The sequence below is a fragment of the Halichoerus grypus genome, chromosome 7, assembly GCF_964656455.1.
Source record: "Halichoerus grypus chromosome 7, mHalGry1.hap1.1, whole genome shotgun sequence".
Taxonomy (NCBI): Eukaryota; Metazoa; Chordata; class Mammalia; order Carnivora; family Phocidae; genus Halichoerus; species Halichoerus grypus.
The window spans coordinates 7552144-7565440 of NC_135718.1; the positions used below are offsets into that span (position 1 = coordinate 7552144).

Genomic DNA, 13297 nt, shown 5'->3' on the forward strand with positions numbered 1-13297 from the left:
GAGCGCCTGGGAGTTCTGACAAACCCCAGCTTCCTGCAGGCGCTCTCTGGGGCTGCACACACTGCCGGCACATGGGTGAACACGCAGGCGCTTTCCTCCGGCCGTGAGGCAGGGTGCCCAGAGCCCCTCGGCCTTGCCCATTACAGCGCCTCCCGAGATCCTTCTGGAACATGGTGTTCACTTTTGGATCTGCATTTGGGGGCTGGGGGGACATCAGCACATCGCAAGGCCTCCAGATGAGCGTCAGGAGGCTGGCGGCCCCGGGCAAACTGCCTCACGTCTCTGTGCAGCACATCATTCCACCACCGCAGCTGCTGTTGTTGCTACTGCCCTAGGACTGTCGGGGGGAATAAGGGAGATAGTGCACGCGCGTGTGTGCGTGTGCGCCTGTGTGTGCGTGTGTGTGCACGCCTGTGTGTGCGCACGCGCCTGTGCGTGTGTGCGTGCGCGCTTGTGTGTGTGCGTGTGTGCGCGTGCGCACACCTGTGTGCATGTGTGCGTGCCCATGTGTGCGCGCCCATGTGTGTGCGCGCCTGTGTGTGTGTGCATGTGTGCGTGCGTGCGCGTGTGCGCGCACCCGTGTGTGCGTGCGCGCCCGTGTGTGTGCGCGCACCTGTGTGTGTGTGTGCACGCCCGTGTGCGCGCACGTGTGATGTGTCAGCGTGTACACGTGCATCTCCGGCTGGACGTGCAGATGTGTGTACGTATGAACGTGTGTGTGTACCCGTAGCTCTGAAGACGTCTGTGCGTGTCTCGTTGCTGGCCTGCATGCGCGCGCGCGCGCACACACACACACACACACACACACACACACACACACGACCTGGTGCCCTGGCTGGTGTGCAGCGAGTGCTGACCGTTATCGTTGGCGTTGCTGCTGCACATCTTGGCGGGTAGGGCATGGGCTCGTTGCGGGCGACTCCAGAGGCGGAACTGGGAGAGAGCATGAAGGTCCCAGGAGGCACACTCCGTGCATTAGAAGGGCTCCCTTTTTTCTGTATCTGCCTGTCTCTTTCCTTCTGTTTTTCCCCTCCCTTTTCTGTCCTTGCCATTTACTTCTTCTTTGTTCCTCTTCTTGCCTCATCCTTTCCTTTTGAAAATGGGAAGGAGGCCTGCCCTGCAGCTCAGCCCAGCCCTTGGTGAGCTCCGTGCTCAGAGCCAAGGGGTGTGAAGTGGTGACGGAGTCGGAATCACTACCGCGAGTGGAGACATGATCCTGGGAGCCCACGAGAGGCCCTGCCCCTTCCCAGCTGCATCTCGGGGCGCAGCTCTCCAGCCGGCGGGCAGTGAAGCCAGGGCACAGGGGGCCCGGGGATAGCAGTTGCTTTCAGACTGTCTTTACTCACGTCTTCTTTTTTTTAAAGATTTTATTTGTTTATTTGACAGAGAGAGAGACAGCGAGAGAGGAACACAAGCAGGGGGAGTGGGAGAGGGAGAAGCAGGCTTCCCGCGGAGCAGGGAGCCCGAAGCGGGGCTCGATCCCAGGGCCCTGGGATCATGACCTGAGCCGAAGGCAGACACTTAACGACTGAGCCACCCAGGTGCCCTGCTCATGTCTTCTTAAAACCTCAGTACCCGGATCGTGGGCAGGGATGCCGAACGAGGCTGCAGGTGCCCCAGCCATCTGACTCCGGAGTGAGAGAGGGTGGTTGCAGAGAGGAGGGCACCCCAGTGGGAGAAATGCCGCCAGGACCCAGCCCAGGAAGGCCCGCCCCGTCCTGTTAATTGTCATCACAACCACTCAGCTCTGGGAGCAGCTGCTTGAAGGCAGCCCAGAGGGGCAGTCGTGCCTGTCCCTGCCCAGGTCACATTTTGCTGACCTCCCTCTCAGCTTTCCCCACGTGACCCCTTCTGCCTGGTGTTTTTTGTGAAGCCGAAGCCTCCTTTGCAGAATGACAATGTGTGTCATTGAGAGCAGGGCCCAGCCTGAGCATAGGAGTTGTTTACTAGCGGGACTTTTGCTGACATGATTTGTTACTGCTTCTCTGAGACCTGGCTTGACTACCAAGCATTGGTTGACTCCCAGCGAGACCTGAGCTATGCATGGCCATTTAGACACAGATCACATGTGTGTGAGCAAAGATCTCAGAAGAAAGCAGCAGTTAAAAAGATTACCCACGGAATGCCGTGCCCCTGGGCGTCCCAGTCTTGCTGTATTTTTAATTCCAAGCTGGTCAGCTTGCAAGAGCAACAAATTGTATTTCTCAACAGTGCTTCAAACAGAAGCGAGACATTTGTGAGGAGGGGTCGGGATGCTGAAACAGAGGTTTGATTGATCGCAGCTGCCCACACACTGAGTCCTCAAACCTCCTGGAGCAAGCCCCAGAACAGGCAGCAACTGTTGTGGTAGCAGATGTGTGAGGGGCCCAAGCAAGCTGGCGGGGGGCGGCGCGGGGTAGGGGAGCAGCACGAGGTTAGATGCTCTGCCGAGAGCTGGTCCAGGGTGAGTCCGGGAGACGAGTCTGGGACAGCCGGCTTGGCTGGGGCGGTGGGGGCTCTGAGGGGTAAGGAGTTGCTGCCGGAAGCCGTCAGGGGTATCGCAGATGCTCATCGGCAACCCGTGGCTCTTTGTTGGCAGGCCGTCCCTGGGTCAGCCTTCCACTCTCCGCCCTGCTTGCCAGTTGGGGTTCCTTTCACCATGTGGGGTGGCCCTCACACCCCTGGCTGCACGACCGCCCTGCTCAGGCAGCCCCAGCAGCCCCAGCCAGCTGCGCTTTCCCTTGGCAAAGTCCCTGGGCTCGGGCCTGGTGCGCCCGAGCCTTCAAGGCCTCCTCCTGTCTGCACTGCCCCCGGCCGGCTGTGCTGCTGGTTTTCGTTTTCTGCTGCCTTGTACCCGTAGGCCCTTCCTGTTGGCCTGGGGAACCACGCTGACGGCAGACAGAGGCACTCAGCGAAGGACCGCCCCTTATGGCACAGAGTACAGGTGGTCATAGAAAGCCCGGGATTGCTAATTGGAATGAAATAAATGCTAAATAAAAGGAAACAATCAGAATGGGCTTGAACAAAGGAAGAGAGTCTTTAAGACTTGGATTGTCAGAGTGGCGCCTGGGTGGCTCAGTCGGTTAGGCGTGTGACCCTAGATTTTGGTTCAGGTCATGATCTCAGGGTCGTGGGATCAGGCCTCCGTGTTGGGCTCCACGCTCAGCTCAGAGTCTGCTTGTCCTTCTCCCTCTGCTCCTCCCCCTGCTCACCTTCTCTCTCTCTCTCTCTTTCTCAAATAAATAAATAAATAAAATCTTAAGAAAAAACAAAAAAAAACCAAAAAACTTGGACCGTCAAGGGGTGGTTGGCCAGGGGTGGCAGCTCTGGGCGCTGATCCAGCACGTCTGTTCTGTGCTCCTGACAGACATTGCTAATCGATTGCAGCAGTCTTTCTGGTTGAACTGGGAGGCCTTAGACTCCATCCGTCTGTGATCTTGGCAGCCACTGCTGATCGATCTGCCCTCTGTCAGTCTCCTCACTTGAGGGTGAGGCCTCTGGAGTCCCGGGGGAGTCAGTGACTTGCCCAAAGCCACGTGGTTCTTTAGGACTCCTAAAGGCTGGAACCTGGGCCTCCTGACTCTGGGTTCAGTGCTCCCCCTGCTGCTGTGATTTGTCCTCCACGAGGATGGCCCACTTGGCCTTTCCAGGTAGGCGACCCTTACAGGACCTAGAGGGTGGGGAGGTGAAAGCATGAGTTCTGGAATCAGAAAGGGGCTCAGTTTCCCTTTCTGCCACTTTTGAGCTGTGTGCCTTAGGCAAGTCACCCTCTGTAGACCTCCATTTCCTTGTCTGTAAAATGGGAATGGCAGTTCCTGTTTCTCATGGGTGAGGGGAGGAGTCAGGCGGTGTGGATCCGGCCAGTGGCTGGCGCTCCGATGAACATCAGAGCCGCACCCTGCAGCTGGTCTCCTGTTCCTCTGGTTCTGGGCATCAGCGGGGCTCGCCGCTCCTGGGAGAGGTAGTGTCAGCGTGAGGCCGGGGTCCTGCCAGCTGTGGTGATGGGGGGAGGGCCGAGCCAGAGATTAGTTTCAGTTCTGTCCGGGGTTTCTTTTCTGGCAGAGGTAGGCCTGTCAGTAACAGTGCAGCACCCCTGACGGGGGTTCTCACAATTGAGGGAAACCCCTGTGCAGACGCTTGGATCACTCCTTGCTGTCCCTAGTTGCAGCCCCCAGCTTGCATAAGCAATCCGCTTCAGGTCACTCGGATTGGGGCTGAGTGTTGACACAATAGCTTTGATCTCCCCGGGAAAAAGAAAAGTAGAAGGAGTTCAGCTGGGGACATGCCAGCGAGGCAGCTTTTAGTGCCACTCGGTGATTTTCCACACTTTAATTGTGGGCCTTTCTGAGCCAAAAGGTGTCTTAGAAGATGTGAGGCAACAAAGCTCTGGGGTGCCCAGGGCTTTCTGGAGGGCCTCTGCTTTGGAAGCCAGTCGTCCAGGTGGGAGCCCCTCTGGCTCCCCAGATGTGCTTGGAGCGTCCTCAGCTGCCAGGCCCTGCTCTGGTCCTGGGCACAGAGGCCTGCGAGCTAGGGGCCCTGTCCTCTGGAGGCCAGCACACCTGAGGACCTCTCTAGTCCCACTCCACGGAAGCCAGAGTGGGAAGGGCTATGGGCCAGGTGGTCCTTGCCTCTTTGGTTCAACTCCAGGGGCCCACAGGGGAGGGTTTCGAGAAACCCTGTGTTGCCCCCCAGCCCGCTGGAGAAGAAGCAGACTGTGGGCTGAGACGTGGGGAAACAGAGGGCTGGTAGAGAACAGGGCCTTGGCCTTGCCCATGTGGTGGGCTTGAGCCTCATCCTGGGCAACTTCCTTGACCTCTTGGCACCCGTTTCCCCATCGCCGAGGTGGGGTAGCAACACCTTCACTTGTTGTGTTGCTGGCAACCCTGAATGAGTTCTTCAGCGTGACACACTCATGTGTGCCCAGGGTAAGCCCTCGGTAAGAGCCAGCTGTCATCATTGCTACTGGCGGCCACATTTTAGGAGTAGGGAGAGAATTTGTCAAAAAGAAGGAGCTGCTATTCATTGAATGCGAGCTGTCCTCACTGTGGGGATTCTTTGTCTGCCGCTCAGGTCCTCAGCCGTATTTCTGCTCCCCAGAAGAGGGCCTGGCGCCCAGAGGCTTCTGTGGCTGGTCCGAGGGCCTGACTTGAGTTGTTGAGTTGCCTTGTGGGGGTTTGGACCTAGGGCTCTGGGTCTCCGATGTTGGGGTTTTGCCCAGCTGCCGCATGGTAGATGCTTCCTGTAGCACGGGGGAGACGAAGCGTGGCCTGTCGTTGGGAGCGTAGCTGTGTCTGGAGTTAGAAGACCCGGGTTGAGACCCGGTTCTGCACCTCACTGTGCTGTGACTGTGAGCCTGTTGTCTTGCCTCTTTGAGCCCTGGGTTTGTGACCATGTGTACTTGTGCGCAGGGGCGGCCGAGACAGACTGCAGCTTCCTGGGCCCCTCTCCAGGGTCTGAATCCCTGGTGCCACAGTATTTCGGGAGCTCCCCAACGGAGCGGCGTTTGGGAGCAGCAGAGCTGGGCACAGGCCTGGCCTGGTGACTCTGCAGAGGCCAGGGTGGGCATATCTCGTGTGGAGACCGCACCAGGAGTCAAGGCCCCTCAGTCAGATGGCCTTGGGTCAGCCTGGATTTGGAAAGGCGTGACCTGGAGAAGGGCTTCCAGAGCCCAGTTTTCCTACTTCCAAGTCCTTGGATGGGCCCCTGCTGAGTCATTGTGCCAGCAGAGCAGTGGCATCCCTACCTGGCAGTGAACCTTCCCGAGCACCAGAGAGGACTTGGGGTTGACCTGTGCTGAGCTGGGGACGTAGCTGCCTTAGAACTGTCTGGAAAAACAGCTAACATGCAGCATGGGCATTTGTGAGTCAAGTCCCTGTGCGTGGGTTCTTAAAGGCAGCTTCCGAGTCCCTGCTCATCATCCCGAGTCTGGGGTTGGGGGCGGAGTGAAGGAGCAGGAACCCAGTGGGACTGCTTATGCCCTGTCCAGGTGCTGTGTGTGCTAGGTGTCTCAGGCTTGTGGGAGCCTTTGGAAGAGGCCAGGCTTCCAGAATGTTCTCACAGCACATTAGACTCAGCCTCATGAGGGAAATAAGCCACGAGGCATCCCTGGCAGAGCTCGGGGGTGAGATGGGGGGGGGCCACAGGAGAAGCACAGGTGTAAAGGTCAGAGTCGGGAGGGGCTGGGAGGAGCCCCGGTGTGGCTGGAATAGAGTGGAGGAGGGGGCAAGGGGCCCAGCATAGGGGCTTCCTCAGTAGGCACTCTCAAGTCCTCTGGCTTTTATTTTAAGTGCAAGGAGGGGGGCATCAGAGAGTTGTTTTTTTGTTTTGTTTTTTTTTAAAGATTTTATTTCTTTATTTGACAGAGAGAGACACAGCAAGAGAGGGAACACAAGCAGGGGGAGTGGGAGAGGGAGAAGCAGGCTTCCCGCAGAGCGCGGAGCCCGATGTGGGGCTCGATCCCAGGGCCCTGGGATCATGACCTGAGCCGAAGGCAGACGCTGAATGACTGAGCCCCCCAGGCGCCCCGGGCATCAGAGAGTTTTAAGCAAGGCAGTGACAGCACCCTGAAGAAAGCTCCTTCTGGCAGGGTGAGCCACACAGACTGAGGGCTGTGGGGAGACAAGAGGCCATGGGCAAATGATAGTGGGCGAGCCCATGGTGGGGGCAGTACACGTGTTGATCTGCGTTTGAGGCTCAGACATTCTGGAGGTGTACAACAGGACCGGCCAATGGCTTCATCTTGTCATTAGCTTCCAAGTCACCGGAGTCACGGACCTCACTGGGCAGAGAATCCATTGCCTTAATCCCCAAAGACCACTTCTTTTAAACTACTCAGTTTAGTGTATGCTGGATGTCAGTCTGTCTTGGTTTCTGGCCCACAGCCCTCACTTTGCCAGTATATCTTCTCCATCTTTTCTCAGTAAAAGTGAAGTCTAGTCGATCACTGCGATTCCTGTGGTTTCTGCAAGCATTCTTGAAGCCATCCCACCCCCAAATCCTTTGCGTCTCGGTGCTTTGCCTACCCAGGCTGTCTTTCCCTGCTGTGGAAGCTCGATTCCTACCCTGTCCCTGGACCTCTGACTCCTGTGCCGAAGCTTCTCAGTCCTTGCCCGCTCGAACGTGGGTGCCGCTCTGGCCTTGGGCTGGGGAAGGCTGGGGGCAGCTTAGGGCCACAGGAGGATTCTCTTACAGGTTTGAGTGCTTGTCACGCTGGATCCCGCTTCAGCTGTGCCACATCTGGTCTGTTTACGGCAGCTGGGCAGCAGCTCTGGGAAATGTGGCATCTCTAGTGCCCTCTCTGAATCCACTACCAGAGCCTGTAATCCCAGCCCAGCCCGGAAGGACGCAGGGGACGGGGATGCATGACGGACCTGGAGGGATTTTGGCATTCCCCACCCTCTTCCTGCTTCCTTATTGGGGATGTTGGGGTAACACCTCCTGGGAAGGAGCCTTTGGCAAGGCTGTGGGGCTGAGAGAGCCCCCGGGAGGGTGGGAGATGGGGAAGCAGAGAAAGGTATCACTGAGATGGACATGTGCTGGATTATGAGCCAGGCCCAGAGCCCACACATCTGACACGAGCCTGTGCCTCTGCCCGGTGCAGCCACGGGTTTTCATGGGGCCAGCACAGGGTGGAAGCTGACTCTCGACTCTGGCAGCACAGCCCTCCACGGTCCTAAGCATGGCAGTGACGTAGAATCTCCCCTGTGGACGGGGGCCATTTATTTACAACATTTTTGCAGTATCAGCCGTCCTGAATTACTGCTGCTTCTCCCAGCATCGGGCCACAGTTGAGAACTAAAGAAAGCAAATGCCACACAGCAGGGCAGGCCCTCTGCTGCAGTCCCCAGGCCGGCGGGAACTTGGTTCGACTGGACTTGGAGTGGGTGGTAATTGCCTATTTAGGGCCAAATGATTAACAATGCCTCCTTTGAAAGTTGGGCATAGTAGGGCTCTTGGATAACTCTTTTTGGCGGGGGGGGGGAGAGGGGTGGCTTTCTTTTCTGTCTTGGAAAACAAAGGAGATGGTTGCTTCCAAAATACAGCGCAGTGACCAGAAGCTCCATTCGCGAGCAGTAGCAGTGAGCTCACATCAGTAATATGTCACCGAAGGCCACCAGGCACCAACCCTTTCCTGAGATAGTGCAGGGCCTTCTAATGCATTTAATCTGCGTGGAGCGGGTGGTAGCGGTGGTGGGGGCCGCAGCTGCTTCCTCACCAGAGCTCTGTGCACAGAGAGCGTGCGGAAGACTGCCTGCAGCAGCCAGGGCCCCGGCAAGGGACAGAAACCACCCGTATGTCCACAGAGGGGTCACCGTGAGCAGTTGTTAATTGGGTTTCTGGAGAACCGAGAAGCCAAGACGTGAACACCAGATATCATGGAGGAAGCAACTGCAGGAAGCTGCTCCCGCCCCGGCGAGGGTGACAAAGGGAAGAGGCCGCGGTTCTGCAAGCTGCAGAGCTTGGAGGCCCCAGGGCCCAGGGCCCGCCGGGGCTGGGGACAGGAAGCGCGGTGCGGCTGCTTCTGCACATGTCGGGAAGGCTGCAGGCTGCAGCCTCAGCTCTCGTGCATGGGACAGAGGGCCTTCCCGGGTCAGGAACCGGGCCGGTGACGGTGACAGCCACGGGAGACAGGCAGGAAGATGCAGCCCCCCTCCCAGTGCTCCTGTTGGCGGAGCCTCGAGGGGAGCAGAGGGAAGAGCCGGTCCGCCCCCCCTGCCGCCGCCGGGCTCAGAGGCCAGTGGGCCTGGAAATGAGCCCCGGGCTCTGGGGTCCGCCAGAGCTGCTGTGGGAACGCCTGCCCTCTTCCTGCTGCGCAGTTCTGGGCCGAGCGTGGTCTCCCCGTACCACCTAGCATCCCAGAACTAGGGGTGTGTTCTCACTCTTCTGCTCTTTCCCTCCTTGTCTCACGTGGTGTCTCATGAGTGCCTGGCACTCAACGAGGCCCCGAGGATATCTCTGGAAGCCACACACGATTATCATTTTCATATAAGCTATTTTCTAGAAAGGGAGTAGGTAATAAGCAAGCAACAGGCAAGAAAATTTCAGGTGGCGGTAGGTGCTATAAAGAAAATACAACAGGCTGAATGTGGATGCCAGGTGGGAGGAGAGGCGGTGGATGTGGCCAGCTTTAGGTCGGAGTGACGGGGCGGCCACTCGGAGGTGACCTAATGACGAGATGCCTTCAGCCATGCACAGGTGGTGAGGGAGAGCATCCTAAGTAGAGGGAAGAGCAAGCACAAAGGTGGGGAGTTGGGATGGGCTTGGCAACTTCAGGGCAAAGCAAGCTGGTGTGAGGGGCATCCTGGGCGAGGGGGGTGCCCAGGAGGGGCTGCGAGTGGTGGGCAGGGCCAACTCAGGTGGGCCTCGCAGGCTGGGGAAAGGAGTGGGTCTTTGTGCTTAGCCCGGGGGAAAGCCATCAGGTTCCCAAGAAAGGATCAGATGTCATTTGCTAAGTGTGGGACCCTCTGAATCCGCTGCCTTGGGGGTCTGGTCTCAGAGTGCACCCGGGAGACCAACAGGTCGGGGCAAGAAGGCATGTAACGTTCATCAGGGGAAAGAGGAGGATGACCAACTTTGTCCTTGGGGAGGCGAACCAAGTCAGATACGGCTTCCTTTTCCTCCCAGGAACCAAGAAAGCCAGAGCAGTGAGACACTGGGGCTTCCCGCATTGGTTTGGGTCACTCGCCTGGTCAGCCTGCTGCCGACACTGTCCCTTCTCCCTGGGAATTCGGACAGCATGGGTCATGCCGGGAACCTTTAGCCGAGACCTGCCCCTCCTGTGGCCTGGGCCGCACCCCCTGCAAGTCTGGTGACAGTGCAGACGCAGCACTGATGGCTCTCGCCGTGGGTGACCGCGTGCTTGCAACGCCTGCGTGTCCCCGTCCCCACCTTCCTTGTGGGCTGGAGACAGGATTTATGTTTGTGGTGGTCCGTGTTGTCTTCATCACAGTCCTGGAAAGTGGGGATTACTGTCCCCATTCTGCAGAAGGGACTGAGGTTCCGAGTGGCCCCCAAGCTCCCAGGGCTTGGCGTGCCTGCAAGGTCCATGCTTGTTCCAGTTTCCATCCCCATCAGGGGCCCTCGGCAGAGCTCAGGGTGCCAGGCCCTTCCCACCTTGGGTGTCTGCACAGAGGATTAGAGCCAGTGGGGGCTGGTGTCACGGAGCTGAAGATGGGCTGGGAGCAGGTCTTCCTTCCTCAGCTGTGGTGGGTCCTTGGTGGGACAGGTCGGCCCTGGACACGCAGGGCTCTCTGGTTTGAGGACAGTGACGTGGATGGGATCAGAGGTCAGTGGCCAGTTCTGGGATGGCAGCTGGGCTCTCACGTGACATGGCCAGGAGAGCCTGATCTGGCCCCCACTCCACCAGCTGTTGGAATTGTCTAGACGATCTGAGGTGACAGTTGTCACCATTCTGGATGAAGTAGGCTACAGTGGATCATTACTGAAACCTGAGACCATTTCGAAGCAGCGACAGGGTGCGGCGCCCAAATGGGGGCACTGACGGTGGCCTCGATGGAGCTCAGGAAGCTGCGTGATGCCTGCAGCTCGGCATGGGATGGTGTGTGGAGAAAATGAAGGGCCTCTCCCTCCGTGGACCTTCCCCACTGCCCCAGCCCCAGGCCCTAAAGAGACCAACGGTGCAGGGTGCTGGCCATGAGGCTAGGCCCACAACCTGCCAGCCCGGAGAAGGAAAAGAGCAGGGGGGAGTACGGTCCTCATCCCAGGTTTTGGGACCCCGGTAGGGCTCTTTGGAGGCCACACATCCAGGGGAGCTGGCCTTGCCTTTGCTTCAGTCTGCTAGGGCCTTCTCTGCTTCCTCTGGGGTTTTAGGTGGAACAGAGGGGAGCCATGAGCCTCTCAGCCTGTGCTGGGAGGGTATAGGGAATGCCCTCATCACAGAGCAGGACCGTGGAGGACCAAGGCCCAGTGTCTGTGGAGTTCTGTGTGGGGTGTGACTTAATATTTTACAATAGATTCAATATTCTAACTAGAGCTCTGCCGGGTGGACCCCTGGGGCCTCCTAAGTGTGTGTTGGGGGAGGGTTCATAACTCTACAGTTATGGCCAGTGTCTTCCAGGAGAGGTGACCATTGTCACCTCAAACCATCTAGATCAGGGATCGGCAAACCACAACCCACAGGCTGTTGCCTGTTTTTGCAAATAAAGTTTTATTGGCACATAGCCATGTCAGCTTATTTAGTAAATTGCCTATGGCCGCTTTCATGTTAAAACAGACTGGACGGGCCACAAAGCCTAAAATATTTACTGTTTGGCCCTTCTTACCGGCCCCTGATCTAGATGGCCCCGTGCCTTAGTTTCCCCATATGGAAAGCAACTGGAGTTTGTCAATTTCTCACTGAAAGCTAGTCATAGAAAGGGCCCCAATACTGTTACCCTGGCGGTCAGGAATGTGGGGGTGATGTAACGCGGCCCACCCGATTGTCTAAAGCTCTGCTGAGCCGAAACTTGGCCCCTGCGTGGCCTTTTCCTGTGCTCCTCAAGTGGCAAATAAGAACACGGTGATGGAGAGGGAGCAACGGAAAAGGAGCGGCCAGAGTTTGTGAGTTTTGGCTAACCGGGGTCCTGGCGTCAGACCGAGTCATTCAGCGTATCTCAGGGCACAAAAGCGTGATTTTTTTTTTTTTAAATAAAACTGCGTTCTCACAGTGGCGTTGCTCTGGAAGCGTGTGCTGGGTTGCCTGTCCAGTCCCAACGCTCTCGTCTCTTCCAGGCTGCTCTTCTGTTGCTGCCATGCCTGAGAAGCGTGGGCCAAAGTGAGGATTGTTCATTTCCTTCTGCTTTTACTCATTGCCTGCATTTTCTCCCGTCCCTCGAAGAATTTTGGTGAGGCTGTTCCTCTCAGTCTGGTAGAACAAAACTCCGACACAGTCAGTGGGGGGTGGGGGGGAGGGGTGGGTGGTGGCCCTGGGGTTCTCGTCATTCAGGACAAACCCCTAGAAAGTTCACCCTGGCCAGGGATCCAGAAATCTCTCTGCTGGCCAGATGTGTCCTGGCCCCAGAGGCAGACAACCAGCTCGGAAGTTGCTAGAGGATATTAACTTTGTGGTAACAGAACTTGGCCCAGCGAGGTGGTTTTGGAGCAGCGTTGTGAAATAAGGGAGGGATGACTGCCCTGACATTTAAAGGCCTCCGCTGGCCGTGCTTTTATCCTGCGCTCCACCCCAGACTCAGTCCACAGAGGCTGGCCTGTTCCAGGGCTGCCGCCGCCCCACGCTTGGGAAACCTGCAGGAGCCCGCACAGAGCCAGGAGGCTGTGGCCTGGGCTGGAGCGTCTTCGGGGACCCAGGAATGTGGTTGGAAAGTCCTCCGTGTGACCAAGAACCACTTCCACCATTGCTGTTGGCGCGAGCCCTGCTGCGGAGCGGACGATGAGGGAGGGAGGGAGGCTGATGATGAGTGCACATCTCCCTGCTAAAGAAAGCTGCTCCCCATGCGCCCCCTTCTTCCCGCCCGGGGCTGTGGGGCGGCCGCGCCGTGGGCAGCTCTGCATGGACTCTAGGGGTCTCTGTATGCAGAGCAGCAGGTTAGGGTCACGATGTTCCAAGGAGGAGTTCAGCTTCACATTTACAGGCTGCACATGTTCTGCAAGTGCTGTCAACTAAGCTAAGCTCCTACTGTGTACGGGACGCTGCGGTGAGCGTGCATCAGCCACCGTCTCGGCCGGAGCGAGGCGCGTGCCACCCTGAGCCCTGCAGCAGCATGCTGGGGCTCTGAGAAAGACTGGGTCACCAGGATGAGGCTGCAGGCACTTCTCTGACCCCGTTGGTCTGAGCTCTCTTGATGCTCAGTCAACCCCCGGGACGCAGGTACCGTTTTGGTCACACCGCTCACCACTGAGGACGGGGTAGCAGAGACTGGGTTCATAACTTGCCCGTGGCCACGGAACCAGTCCCCGGCAGGTGTGGGACTTGAAGCCGGCAGGTACGGTTAGGATTGTGTGCCGAGCCAGTGCGCACCGGGCAGCCTCAGGAGGCCCAGGAAGCAGGGTCTGAGGGAGGAAGGCTGGAGAAGATTTCACAGGCGGGGATGGAAGCGTAGGTGGAGGGGAGGAATGCAGTCCTGGAGGGCTGCCACTGGCAGCTTGTGCCCGCAGCTCCCGCCCTGGCTTGTGGGACGAGGGCAAGGTAAGTTTGTCACAGTGCCTAGCCCGTGGTCAGGAACTCGTGTGCACCTTTGTGCCCGTCTCCTGAGGTGGGCTTTGCAGACTCTCACTCTGTGCTGGACTTGTACAGAAGCTTCTCAAAGGTCTAACCCAGTGACACAGGTCTCAGAAAGGTGATGCTTCTCTGAGCAGGGAC

The 13297-nt window shown here is 57.9% G+C and overlaps 1 protein-coding gene across 1 annotated transcript in view; it reads left to right on the top strand.

The window, feature by feature from the left end:
* Window positions 1-13297, top strand: part of FAM53B (family with sequence similarity 53 member B) — a 72286-nt gene that overhangs the window by 25086 nt on the left and 33903 nt on the right. The gene's annotated exons all lie outside the window — the stretch shown is intronic.